Here is a 15,442-nt window from a genome sequence, read left to right on the forward strand (position 1 = left end):
CGTTGACTCGACGAATGGAAAGAATGAAAACTAGGACCCCAGGAGGAATCGAACCCAAGCATTCTGCGTGGCAATCAGGTATTCTAGCACTGAGCCACGCCAGATCCATAAACTAGTTTGGAAAAACAGCCTACGCAGGCGTAATATCGGTGCAACGTCAATTGTGGTTGTGGTGCGTGCTATCTAATTTTACAAGAAATCAATAAACACTACATGATACCCTTACGATGCGTACTCCTACGATACAGGCATCGTATCAGATTAACGTCTGTGGTTTCAGTGTTGGCTCCGCTTTTATAGCAGTCTAACAAACATTACGTTTGTATTCTTATGATTCAGCAAGCTATATTGAAGCAGTGCTCAATCCCGGAGGAATACATTAACGAAGGTTACATATGATATCCGCATCACCGCACCGTAATGTGCAGTTCGTCCGCCAGAACGACGCAGTGTCTTCTTCATTTCTTACGAGGCTGAGCGACGGCCTCTTGCTGACCGAGGATGATGCCAGATTTATTGACAGCCGCTTTGTAGACTAGGCTTCGTAGGCCACATACGCCCAGGTAGTCTACGAATACGACAAGCACCATCCACTAGCACTATCCGTAGCACTATTCAGGCCTACCAGCCTCGACGGCCTATAAGTCACCAACGCGAAGGGCGGCTTCAGGTTCCGACATGTCGCCGGCTCTATCGACAGACGATTTGTCGACGAAATGACCGAGGCATCCAGTAATTCCAACAGCTCTACTATACCACATACTTCACTACACATGGACGCCTCGTCACCATGATCACGACCGGATCCTATAACAAGTCATGACCAGTTGCTGGTGCTCTCTGATCACGGTGATGATGTCCTTGTTCAAGAACTGTCAAGAACTTGTTCCACACATGCACACGTGTTCGTGAAACGTGCGTGCATTCTCGGGACACGTATAAGTACTACATATCAGCGTACCGCTTCTTGTGTTGGTAATACCCACGTTGACATGGGCAGAGTTACCCAACCGTAAACAAGTGGTTATATAACACATATGCGGCTCTTCAACATATATGTGTGCGTATAAACGTTATACAAACCTTTAGCGTGATTTCGTAACGTGTCGCTCAGTAAAAAAAAAAATTACGCCACAGTCACCTTCCCGCCGCATGCTTCGCATAACATCGACTCCCACGGTACGCGGGATCTGCCGAATTTTTTTTTCTCTTTCTTCTTTGTTTTTCTCTCATGTCTCTGTCATTTCTGTCTCTGTTTATTTCTATTTCTTTCTTTATCTCTCCGTTTGTTTCTTTCTTATCATTGCCTCTCTCTCTCTCTCTCTCTCTTTCTCATTCCTTAGACGCTATGCTTTACTCTTCCTCACTCTCACATCTCTTCTCCTCACCCTCACTTCCCATTTCTACCCCCTTGCTATACGATCTATACAAGGCTATGCTATGTTCTGTCAGTGTGCCTGGATAGCCGAGTGGTTAAGACACCTGCCTTCGGATCGCGGGTACGCGGGTTCGAATCCCGCAGCCTCATGAGGAATTTTTTAAATGCGAAGCCTTTCTTAGCGAACTTCTGCCACTTTGAGCGTATCTGTCTATCTAGCCTCCGACGACATTGTGCTCTTGTGGCCGTTTCGTTGATTGGATATGTACCAAAATTAGTATGGTGTGACATGAGTGTATGCCGAACAAATGGCAGTTCGAAACATGAAGGCGGGTCGTAACATGATATGCATGTCATGTACGGCATGATTTACATGACATGGTGTTAGGGCGCTCGGGGCCGTTTCATTAAGTGGATATATGCGAATATTGGTATGGCGAGACATGACTGTATGACGAACGTAAATGGCAAGTGGTAACATGAAAATCCTGACACGAATGTCATGTGCGGCATGATTTACATGCCACGCTCATGGTGCCCCGGCGGCTGTTTCGCTAGCTTGATATATACCAAAATTGGTGTGGCGCGACATGACTGTATGACAAACATAGATTACAGGTGGTAACATGAAAATCATGAAATGCATGCCATGTACGGCATGATTTACATGACACTGTCTTGGTGCGCTCGCGGCCGTTTCGATAGCTTGATGTACAGCAAAATTTGTGTGGCATGACATAACTGTATGACGAACATAAACGGCAGGTGGTAATATGAAAATCTTAACCCGCATGTCGTCTACGACGTGATTTGCAAGACACGGTCTTGGTGCGTTCGCGGCCGCTTCATTAACTTGATATATGCGATGATTGGTGTGGCATGACATCAGTGTATGAAGAACATAAGTGACAGGTCATGCATACCAGAATATACGTTTCGTGAGTATTGTATGTATACACCAGATTGTACATGGATGCATGCATGACGAACATGCGATAGTGAAAGACATGTCATGGCATGAATATCTTGATTTGCCTGAAACAAAAACAATGCGGTGTAAGCTGCTCCTCAGTGACTGCTTCGCTTCGATTCCCACAGTACATGAGATATGCCGGATTTTTTATCTCCAAGATTACATCTTTCTTTCTTTCTGTCTATTTCTTTTTCTCTCTCTTTCTTTCTCTCTCTCTCTGTAATCGTTCTCTCCTATCACCCATCAGGGTTATTACAGGCCATGCCGGAGAAATGAGCGCACGTGTTCGGGGAGCGAAGCAGAACATAAAGAAGAGGATGAAGAGAGCGCGTGCCGATTCATGATGATAATAGTTCCTGTTCGCCCTATACACGGCGCACCGAAAAGCTTTAAGAGCTCCGCTATTCAAAAAAAAAAAGGATGGTCTCTCTACAGTTTACTGCCGTGGACGCTATATACACAAATCACTAGGATAACAAGGTAGCAAATTGGACGAGTTGGAGTATACTCATGACAGCCCAAAGACAGTACACGACACAAGCGATGTCTAACAACGGAAAGATTAATTGAAAAGAATGGAATATTTAGACAGAAAGGGAGGCAGTGAACAACAACTAAAAAAAAAAACTCCTATCTGTCATGACAGCTTACAATCACGCATGTTGCAAAAAGTTGTTCTGCCTCCCTTTCTGTTTAAATATTTCACGCTTTTACATTAAACTTTTCAGTTGTTAGACAGCGTTTGCGTCATGTACTTTCTTCTAGTCTTGAGTCTTGTTTGCGCTGACCATTACTAGGATAACATCTGTAGCCCATAGTGTGAGCATATGACGTGCTCGAACACCAACTTGACGCAAACCGCTGGGAAAGTAACGCGTACATTATTACAAAACGTGAAAGGCTACCACGAGTTAAGCGCAGTTGACTAAAGACTGGACGTTTTACTGAACCTTTGGTGCTCAACGTGCGGCCGGTGGTGCTTTCTGCTGCGCGAGAGTAATCGAGCTCGAAATGAGGTTTGGATTTGTCCAACTTTCTGACCATTCAACGCCGCTCGCGAATTCCATTGCACGGATGACGTCGTTGACACGTACAGCATGCTTCTCGCACTCCTCGCCATCTGTTCGCACTCAGCTTGACTACGTAACTGTTTGACCGCAAATGGGCATAAAACACGGGCCGATTCAGCAATGTGCAATTGGGACCAGGGTATGCCAACCGCGTGGGCTTGTAATAACAACATTATACGTACGCAAGCCGCAGGTAGCGAAAACCGATCTTTCTGTACATTTCTTGTTTGCTGGTATTGGTTTTCAGTGATGGTGCTATTGTTGAGACAAAGACGAACACGACATTACATTAGCATGCGTTTGCATTTGTTTGAAACGATGATGACCGGCCAACAGGTCCACCAATACCTCACGAGCATTACGTCCTGCACGACACAACCACCCGCTCTACTGAAGCTGTGCCATCGCAAAGAGCTCTTCTTATTTTTTAATGCGGTGCTCATTGAACATTACGGAGAACGTGCAGAGCCAAAGAGGTGGTGATAAAGCATACAGCTTGTGCATCATGGTGGTTTTACCAACCGCCGTGGTCACTGATTTCAGCCATGCTATCAGCCTTACACAGGACGCCCCACGTAGACCTATGTGGCGTATAATAAGTTTTAAGTCTGTGAAAACAATACCGCTTACAGACATAAGTGTGCTCACGATTGAGATTATTTAGATGGTTGCAGTGAGTTGCATTAAGTTGGCCAGTGAGTTGACCGTGTACACCAGTTCTCTTATGATTCGGTATACTCACACAAAAAGTCGATAAAATAATCTTTTTTTTTTTTTTTCAAATTCGTGCTGGTGATTCGCAGCTGCCTTTTCTCTTCCTCGAGTGGGATCAATGCGACGAAACAGTTCAAAACCACACACACGGCCAATGTTGATGCAAGCTGCATATTTGCGCAACCAAGAGCTTCCGTTTTCCGATAGCTATCACGGCAGCCAAATACTGCAGAGTGGTTTTCCGCCATCCATGTAAAAGCTCCCATTGCGTCCCCCCCCCCCCCCAAAAAAAAAAAATGCGAACAGAAGTTCCAGACATGACACACTGTGAAGGTGTGTGACCAACGGAGCTCACGGGAGCGACCCCGTCTCTGCTCTCGCCGGCGTTCTTCATAAGCGCGCTGCTCCACGGGCGTTCTCAGAATGCGCGGTCGACCAATATTCGCCACGCAAGACCGCGCCAGCGCAGCGTCTATACTCGACTCACGTGGCGAAACAGGCACGAAAGGCGTGCCGCTCCACTGAAGCTTTCTGCGCCTCACTTTGTCCTGTCCTACCTCCGGGATCGGCCCACCGTTGACCGATCGACGATGTGAATTCATGATGTCGTTATGCGACGTCACGCAGTGATGGCAGCATGTGACATCATGATGACGTCACAGAATTTGGTGATTTGTGACGTCTTGATGAAGTCACATGATGACGTCCTTATATGACACAATCGCTCACTCAGGGGAGGTCACGTGGGCTTTTTTCTGTTCGTGGACGGACGTCGGCGGACGCGGACGGACGCCGCGAAACTAAGGTGTGCCATATACAGCTCCAATGAAAAAAAAAAAAAAAAAAAAAACTCCAAATCGACCCACTCCACATAACGGCAAAAATACACGTACCACAACGCCGGCAAACAAAAGCAATATAGGAAGGAAGCCTCGAGGTGCACCGATTGCAGAAACTTTTCCGCCTCGCTCGATGAAAAGAGTCTGTACCTACGGCGTGCTAAACGCTATCGAATAATTATCAGTTACTTTTTTTTTCTTTTACAAGCACAGACATGGTATATTCAACGCACCTTAAAGGCATGTGAGCCCGCCCATGTGCGTTAATATTCCGTGTTTCCCACGTTTGTTTACTAAAAGATCGTGTATAGATTATGCCCGAGCTTTGCGTTTCCCGCTTCTCTTTCGCCTGAAGCTGCGCGTTCTATTAGCTGACAATACACTTAGCTTGCCTTCGTTTCCAAGGTTGTTAACGTGCTACGTGCGTACGCACCGTGCACAGGGACAGCAAGCCTTCTCGCCGGCCAAGTTGGCAGCCGCAGGCACGTTGCCAGTTCTTTAATACAGAGGACATGATCTGGTGCAGATGCGCGCCATTACGCAGGAACTGCATGGGCCTCGAGAAAAGTAGAATCATATGAAAAAAAAAAAAATACAGGACCTGTATCCCCAAAAACGTCTTGCGCAAAAAATTTTTGTAAGATAATAATTCAGCCAATCACGATGCGGGACATATCATTAGCGAAGCCGGCTGACCAATGGAAAAACACTACGAAAGAGAAGCTTTGTCAATTCGGCCCCAGGGTCTGTATTCACAAAAATGTATTAAACTAAAAATGTTCGTTAGAAACCTTTCAGACAATCCTGATGCAGCGCATATCATTTTGGAAGTCGGATAGTCAACGAAAAAAAAAAGAAAGAAAGAAAGAGTTAAAAACGTGAAGTCCTGTGAAATAAGCCCGAGAGACCGAACTTACCAAGCTTCTCGTTCGTAGTGCTCGTTAACATTGGCCGAATACCTTCAGCAATAATATGTCCGATGACAGGATTGGCTTAAAGAGAGAGAGAAAATAACTTTTATTTGTCCACAATAAACGCCGAATCGTGCCGGCTAGGTCCACGAGAGGACTGGCAGGCCAAGCCTGCCAGCCCTCTCGCGGGCCCTATGGACAAACAATAGCTGAAGTTTTGGGTCTTGGCTTATGTTATGTTCGGACCACCATTCTTGATTACAGGGGAGAGTGGAAGGTCAGACATTGTCTCCTACGAGCATATATATATATATATATATATATATATATATATATATATATATATATATATATATATATATATATATAAATTCAGTGGCCGAATCCACAAAGCTATTTTTTTGCAACAGCGCTTTACCATTGGCTGGTCGCCTTCGGTAAGGGTATCCCCAGCGTCGGTATTGGCTGCAATTTTCTCTTACGAACGATTCTTACGCAAGGCTTTTTGTCAATACAGGCCCAAAGGCGGAACGATGAACTTGTAGCGTGTGCCTGTAGACCTGCGCACGCGCACGCATACGCGTGGCATGTGGCGCACCGGTTCCGGGAGGCGCGAGATCTGTCCATATTGCGTCGAGCCAAGGCAGCACCGGCTTTCGCTGGCCGACGGATAGAGGCGGCGGCTAGAAGCTGTGGCCGCCAGGGCGGCCTTGCGACCGACCTTGCGGCCATCAGCCGGCCCTCGGAGCTCGCCGGCCACGCATCGGCTGCGGTGACGCGGCGGCTCTCTCCCCGCAAGGTGCAAAGGAGAGCGCCGAGAGGCGAGGAGAGCGACGCAGGAACGCCCCTACTTCTATGTGGGCGAGTCTCTCAGGCACAGATGCCGGGCACTTGCATCACCGATCTCCCCAAAGCGCAAGATTTCGACGCACGCAGCGTGCACTGCGTGATGCAAGGCCGTGTTCTACCGTCTCAATCTCTTCTGTTACATCACTTGCATCAGCGGAAGTACGCGGATGAGGAGAGAGGACATCACGGTGTGATCTAAACGTTTTGCTCGATATTGCGATCGTTTTGCTCATACTTGTGTCCCACGCGATCGAAATGTCTCCTCTTAACCACGGTGGCCGCATGCGTGAGATGTGAAAGTTACTTTCGCCATGCTGTTGCCGTGCAGACATGGGAACAGTAGCCCCGAAAACCGAAAAAAAAAGACCTTAAAGAAAACGACGCAAAGCAACTGCAGAAGTGGGAGAAAAGCAGGAAATTGTTATTTAAAGGGACCGACAACTGGCCAGAACGTGGGATTCGATCCTGGTATAAATGAAAAGACCGTGAAATATAGTGACAGATTCAGCCTCCTTTTAGCGTTGTGAGTAGGATTCATATTTTTAAATCGTCTGTAAAAGTAACAAATATCGGTATGTCGCGCAGCCTAGCGGAAGAGCCTCGAAGCTTGATTATGAAGTCGGTCACATTGCTGTACGTAGTCTGATGCTGTCATGCGTGCCATAATTAGTCCCCAAAGTTAGAATATGTATATTATTATTATTCAGCCCCGCTCAATTCTGTGCTGCTTACGAGGTAAAAGGCGCTGCACGGTGAGAAGCGGCGCTGCCCTCGCGGCCGCCAGTGGCCCTGTCGAGCCGCGGCGCATGCGCGCGGAGTGCACGCATGCGCAGTAACTCACCGCGCTCGAACACTACCTGCTCTCGCGCTCACTGTTTGCAGCATATGTTGTCTCGTGTGTATATGACTCATATTCGCCGCAGATGAAAAAAAAAAAAAAAATTCAGATTACAAATGTCTCGCGGCGTTTTCCACGTTGCCATTCCGTGATTAGACACTCTGACCGGTGAGCTTTCTGTTGCGCTGAAGAAAATAAGTACCATGAATATTGGTTGTCGGTCCCTTTAATATTTAAATAATAAGTTCAAAGGAGCGTGCCTGGCGGCTAAAGGCGGATTGTCGTGCAACTGCCACGAGCGAGAGGGAAAAATATGAGGGGCGACGAAGGACAGAGAGGGCGCACGCGAGACATTACGCAACGAGTAAGTGATCGATGAGCCCATTGACAGTGCCGAGTCTCGCGCCGTGTAATATGTGAAGACCGGATGGTGCAGTAGCCATAGATTTAAACAGAAATGGTAAGCAAAACGGAAAGGCCGGTTGTCTCAGAGAAGTTGTGCCGCGGGCATTGTAGAGGGTTATTATTATGACTCGTCGATTCTGCAGCACTTCTGAGACACGAAAAATTCGTGCTTCGAGAACGCTCCCCATTAAGCAACGAAAAGCGTGTCAAACAGAAATAGTGGCATGCGGTGCATGATTGAGAAAAATATGTGCAACCGAGAGGCTCGTCGAGTCGTAGTAAAATTCATAAAAGCGAAGAGACAATGAAAAACAGGAAAAATACAGGATGAATGAACTCATAATTCGGTAATAACGGGGGTCAAAGTCATCGTAAACTGCATATTCTTGACAAAAAATAACCTTGGTTCTTATTTTACTCGCGCGATATATGCAGACGACACTAACACTGTATCCCCAGAAATGCCCTTTTTTTATCCGTCACCTACCCAAAAATTTTATGCATTAGCTGCTTCATCCGCATTTCTTCGCCTTCAATATTTCGCCCCACGTGCCGGCAGCACAGTACTTCCCATGTTTGTTCTTTTCGGGGTGAATTCCGTGTATCGTGTCTATGCAGCATACGCCATTCTATACAGGCCGCCATACCTACATGTACCTACTATGCTTATCAACACAGGCTCTATAGGTACCGGGATATACATTCGCGAAAAGGACTGCGAAATTCGTAAGTTACTCCAAACGTTGTCGTGAATGTTTGTGAATATAGGAACTATGCCCCCCCCCCCCCTTCGATGGCGTAGATTCAATTTTATGTGTTCAGCGACTGCCCATTTATGAATGTCCAAATTAGAGTGCAATTCTACCATCAAACTATATCTTATCTGCGTGCTTGGCATCTTTGCTCACGTGAGGCCTCTTGGAAGTCGCTGAGCGCGTAGTCACCGTACAATATACGTAAATGACCGTCGACGGCGCCGATTACTCGCACCACCGTAAGCTCGAAAGACGCGAGACGCCACTAATACAGAGAAGCGCGACTTGACGTGATCGCATTGCACGGCGGAAAGGCAATACGTTCGCGCTCGCAGGCATGCTTACGTGTACCTCAGTTACAGATGCACCTTAACTGCGGCTACGCCAAACCTCAGTTGAAACGCACTAAAATAACGCGCAGTACGAAACAAAACCTAACCTGAATTTATATGAATTTATATCTCACGCTTTCTGTGGACAACGAAAGAAATGCTGAGGGGTTGAATTCACAAAACGTCGCTTTCGTAAGTGCGTTTTTCCATTGGTCAGCGGACTTCACTAATTATATGCCCCGCATCGTGACTGGCTGAAATACTGTCTTACAAAAATTTTTAGTGTAAGACGTTTTTTTGAATATGGGCTCAGGTTGCTTGCACAAAAATGCGCAACTCCATGGCGCGATACTTTAACTGAGTTCCTGCTTTACAGCGGCTAGTAAACGCGCAAGCGCGTGTAACTGTTGGTGTTCGCGGCTTGTGTCACTCCAAACATAACGGCATATACCCTCGCAGATTGACTTTCGATGTGCCTTAGCTGAGGAAATTATTTGGAGCTTGATCGTATGCGCTAGAAGGTGTGCAGCTCTCCGATAATGTAACAATATACCCTTTTCATAACTGTAAAGGTATGGTTTTCAGTGATTCCACTCCTGCGCCAACTGCGCCAAAGTGCGCCAAATTGTATTTACTGCGCCATCCTGATAATATCGACGAAATTTGCGCCAAACTGCGCCAATGTCTCGGGTTTGGGGGCGTCTATCACCGGCAATCGCACCGCCGGCGCGTCAGAACATGTGCAGCTCGATCTTGGGGCTGCCAATAAAGTCGCAATCATGGACCAAAAATTATTCCGCTGAATAAATAGCGCTCGCGCGTGCGTTCCGAGTAAGCCACGATGCCATAAACGGTGCCGACGCAGCTTCTGTTCTGCAAGTCGGCTCGACAGCAAAACGCGCTCTCCGCAGAGGCTCGTGACGTATAGGCCTATCGGTAGCGAGAAAGTGCGACGGCGATTCATCGGCGGACGTCGTCTGTTCCAGAAACGCTGCTGATAGCTCGTTTCAAGCGTCGCACGGCACGTAAGGAAAGCAATGTTCAGTAATAACTACATGAGTGCCGCTAAAATGTCTGTCACTTCTGTTTCCGGACATCGCGGAATGAAATCTGGGATCGCTCGCAGTAGATATATGGGACAATATCGAATTTTCCTTGCTTCGCGTTTATGGAAGAGCACGCGAACGGTGGAAACGCGTTGACACTTTTCCTCAGACATACTTTATCCATGGATCTTCATCCAGAACAGCTTTTTCGTAATTCCTTCCGCCAGCACGTCCGAGTTTGTAATCACTCTGCGGTAAAATACCCCCTAAAAGGCCCTGCCCTTTCGAGCTCACGTGCTAGGGTTCCAATTCGAATTTTTTGCTTGCTTTTTTAAAAATGTCATCTCATTAGTAAAATCATATCTCCTGGTCGGAGCAGCCGCAAACGCGCAGCTGTCAGTAGCGGACCCGTCGCTGACGGCCCACAGTGAAGGGGCTACGCCATGTTACACGTCCGCCCCTCGCTTTCGGGGGTCAATAGCTAACGGTTTAAAAAATTCAGTTTCGCTTAAGAGCGAAGCAATGAATGCGATACCAAAAAAATGTATTGTGAAACGAAGTAAGACTAGCAGCTAACTCTTTTGGATCCGATCTCGCGTAACTCAACAAAACGCTGGTTTAAGGGAATATGGCCCCTCCAGGAACCGAAGCGTTTTCTTGCTCTGAGTTCTCTAAACGCGAAGTAAGCGTTGAGAGCACAGCAAGTTTACGAGCCGTCTCCTGATGCCTCGAGATAGCGCGCGCGCAAGCGACTGCGCCCTTCGAACGATGCGGTCCCCCTCCCCCTCCCCTGGCGTCCCTTCATGCTCCTTACGAAAGACGGGCGGGGCGTTTCCTCTCTGTTTGATGAGCAATCGACGGCAGGCCCGCATGCGGGAAGATGTTATCTCATGCACTGTCCGTGCGGCGGAGACAGACGGCCGGCTAGTTTAATCTCCGCTTCAGCCGCGTTCGTCGCCAGCGCTCGCGAGCTTTTACCCGCGGCTAGAATGCGCGTGGTGATGTTATTAATTTGTACTTTATACGGAAAATTACGGCAACGGCGACGGCAAAAATCCGCCATGAGTGCCCATATAATTGCTATCGCAAGGGTCAATGTACGAGGCAGATTTTGCGCCCCCCCCCCCCTCTTAGGTGATTAGGGGGGGGCGCCGCCCCCCCCCCTTGCCCTCCCTGTGCGCGCGCCTATGCTCCTCAGTTGATTTTTTCCATGAGGTTTGCAATGAATCTAAATATTTCTAGCCTTCATAAGAGCCCCCATAATAACACTCAGGTGCTTGAATGTTAATGCAATATGCTTCTGTATTGCACTCCAGGATGTAAAATTCGCTGCTCCAAAGTGCTCCAAGATGAAAATTTCGCTGCTCCAAAGTGCTCCAAAACGGAAATTTTGCTGCTCCAAAAAATTGCTCCAAATCAGAAGTCCTCGGTAGCATCACTGGGTTTTGCTACGAAGCAGCTTTCCCAACAAATGGCGGCGTAGTCACTTTTGCGAAATATGCGCAAGAGCAGTTTGCTTGTACTGTGACGTGGAAAATGCAGACTCGGCTCTCGTGACGTAAACGTGCATAAAAGACAAGCTCCAGCATGCGAAGCTAGAATTTTGTCTTCATTTGAATCACGACAGGTGCCGCCATTAGTTGGGCGAATGTGCAGTGCAGAGAAGCGCCCTTGTGAATTATGAAAAGGGTCCGCACTACTCCAACGACTTGAAAAAAGCTAAGAGCGCACGGAAAACACGGACGACAAAAAGTCACACATATGCACACGGACGACTTTTTGTCGTCCGTGTGTTCCGTGCGCTCTTAGTTTTTTTCAAGATGGACTACTAACGTGCCCAAACTGCCGCATTGCTGAACTCCAACGACAAACGTTTGGTTGTTCAGTGCCGTGACCGGAGACAGATCAACTCGACTTCCAACGAGCGCGTGCTCACGAAGCAGTCTGCACAGGTGGTTGCAACCCGTGCTTCTGTGTCCTTTTCTGTCGCTGTTCAGGCAGTAAGAATACGAAAATGAAAGGGTAAACGCGAGCCTCCCTGTCTTCCCGTATACCCAACGCGCTTCCGACGCTTCTTGTGGTAGCTATACTTGCAACCAAGCCTACACGCAGCGCATATGGTTAACTACAAGAAATACTTGAACGTAGAACACCAGCTTTCGTCTATGACTAATCACTACGTCAAGCCCTCACGGCAACACATCTGTATGTACATGCCGAAATTGCGAAAGCGGCAGCTTTTTTTTTTCTTCTTCTTCCCGTGTCTCACTTATACGATAAGCCCCTTAATGGATAACTTAATGTCGTTTTAAACAACGATGAAGACTGTAGCAGAGGAGTGGCACTTGTCCGCTACGGTTGTCTCTTCAGTCTTGCCCACCACGACTCCACTCCAGTGGTGATGGACTCATCCACACCTGACGCTTCGCCGTACTTACTAAAGTTTTCAAAATGCCTTGACGGCACGCTCTCGTCTTCCGAGATTCGGTAATAAAATCGCTCTTCTGGCTCTACGTGTTATACATCGGTCGGTGTCCCTCATATTCTTCATTCCGCATTCAGACGGAGGTGAAAAGCTTGAGGCTCATGTGTATAACGGACGATGTCAGAACGCGTTAAAAAACTCCAGGTAGTCGAAACTTCCGGAGCCCACCACTACGGCGTGCCTCATATCGTGGGTTTGGCATGTACAACGCAAGATATTATTATTATTATTATTATTATTATTATTATTATTATTATTATTATTATTATTATTATTATTATTATTAAGGCGAAAGCCTTATATGCCTCGTCAAACGCGAAAGTTGACCGTCGGCGTCGGCGTGCCGCGGTGTCGGCGCCAACACGACTGATGCGAAAAATCATCATCACGTGATTACGGCACCATGTCACGCCATCATGACGTCACAGATCGCCAAATTTGTGACGTCATTATGACGTCACATGACGTGCCGTCGCATGATGACGTAATCACTCAACATTCTTCGCTTCGTCAAAGGTGGGCCGATCCTGGAGGGAGTGCAGAATTACAGTAGGTGCAGAAAGCTCTCGGTGGGGGGCGGGGGAGGCTCACTTCATTGACTGAGAAGCAAAAGATGGAGACGGCTTTCGCCTTCGAGTAGTCTTAGGCGAATGCATAAGGGACCCCGTGAGTTCCTTTATTATTAATTATTAATGTGATTACCAAAGGGACCCTACGGGAGCGGTCACGATAAATGCGCTTGATACAGAGGGTCACAAGGGGAAAAGACAGTGGGATTTGATCATCCCGCTTGTTGTACCTCCCACAGGGTTAATGGTTTAGAAAAGCGAAAGGAAGGGGACAAAAAACGAGAAGGAGATTAAGCCTGCATGCGGTGCTATGGCTCATAGAGTGCACGGAATCTGGTTGAGCGAAAGAAGCATGGACCGCAGAAAGTGTCGCCAACATTGATCAAGACTCGAGCAGACATTTAACGAATGCTATCTATTAAACCCTCCATAAAAGAGTGTGTTTGCTCTCCGGCTATGCACTATTACCTTTAACAGGCACCACATCGCTCAAACGATGAGTTACTGCACACTGCGTGTTTTCACTCGTGCAGTGCGCCTAGACGGCACTCGAAATAACTGGTGACGCGCTCTCTCAATGTTGCGTTTCCATTAGACAAAATGAATTCACAATGTTTCTGGATGAACCGCAACACTGGAAACCACACTTAATGATTACGTAAGACCCGTCGATGCGAGGTGTTGGGCTCCACTAACAGCTCCTTTTAACTGCACGAAGTTGACAGAGCCTTCTCCCACTAACGATGCAACGAGACTAGCGCTGTCAGAAGCGAATCTGGGCCCGTCTTTACAAAAGCAACTTACGCTAGGATTGCTCCCAAGGGCGGCGAATTACAACTAATCGTGATGCCGGACACCTTAGCGAAGCCGAGTGGCCAATGTCAAATAGCACTTACGAACTGAAAGCTTTGTGAATTCGACTCCTGGATTACATTTCTTAAGCATTGCCGTGATTGGCCAACGCATTACCGACAGTACAGATTCTCGCAGTGACCAGGAAGAGCACAGGTGCCAACTCATCACGAACACTAGCCTCACCTTATACTCACCTTAATAAAGTGACAAACAAGAAAAGCTCGACATCATTCAAGAACATACGGGGCCAAATTCACAAAGCCTCCCTACCAGTACTTACAAAAACCTCGTACGTTATAGAATTGCGCGTGAGAGAAAATTCAAACCAATCCGATACTGAATTCATATCATCGCGAAGGCAGCCAGTCAACGTGAAATAGCATCGACGAACGAGGGGCCGAATTGGATGTCCCCCGCATCGTGATAGGCTGAAGTATTCTCTGATGAAAATTTTTAGCGTAAGATGTTTTTGTGAATACGCACCCTATTTACCTTCCCATTGTTGTCCCTAAAACAAAAGGCTTCATGTAGGCTAGTGCCCGAACATACACCCGGATGGATATCTTCACATTCAATTAAAACATGTTCTGTCGTTTCCTTAGCTTTCCCACAGTAAGTACATTCGTCTTCTTTGCTGAATCTCGCTTTGTAACAACGCGTTCTAATACAACCCGACCTCGCTTCAAACGGTAAAGCGCTTTCCTCTGAGTTATCATAAAATGCTTGCCTTCACAATTCGTTTTTACGCTTTCGGTAGTTACGCAGAGCCCGTTTTTTTTTCTTTTTCTTTTTTTTGCATGGCTGCTTTCCAATAAATCTTCTCCGCCCCTATGAGTTTTCGCTCAATGCTCTTTGTTACCACATCACTTACACTGCCAGCCGTATACTCGCTTGACGTCATTCATAGGCGTCTGCAGTGCCGGAAAGCGTGACCACGGGTTAAATGGAATAGTGCCGATGCGGGACAATTGTGAAAAGCGTCGCGATTGCTAGTTAAAAATCGCGCGTTTGCATTACCGCAAGGTCGCACAAGGCATGTGCCCACTGGTATCATCGCGCAGCTGAGAGAGAGAGAGAGAGAGAGAGAGAGAGAGAGAGAGAGAGAGCAGCTGAAAAGCCTGTAAAGGAAAGCCATGGAGGCCATAAATAGTTGAATGAGTCCGAAATATGATGATGGGACGAGTGATGCAGCGGCAACCCACCCTCTTCCAAGTTTTCAACATTGCAATTGTTGCTATTACAGCCTGTAGAGAGGTATCGTTACGACAGGGTCATTCCAAAGCGAAAGTTAGATCAGCGGACATATAATCCTTTCAAGCATTTTCTTTCTTTCTTTTTTACGTAGTGCACGGCATTTAAGTGCCTCCTTTTTGAACTAAACGAGCCGGCAACTACTCAAATGCTAGCTCCACGTGCAGAGTAC

This window comes from Rhipicephalus sanguineus, chromosome 1, assembly GCF_013339695.2.
Source record: "Rhipicephalus sanguineus isolate Rsan-2018 chromosome 1, BIME_Rsan_1.4, whole genome shotgun sequence".
Taxonomy (NCBI): Eukaryota; Metazoa; Arthropoda; class Arachnida; order Ixodida; family Ixodidae; genus Rhipicephalus; species Rhipicephalus sanguineus.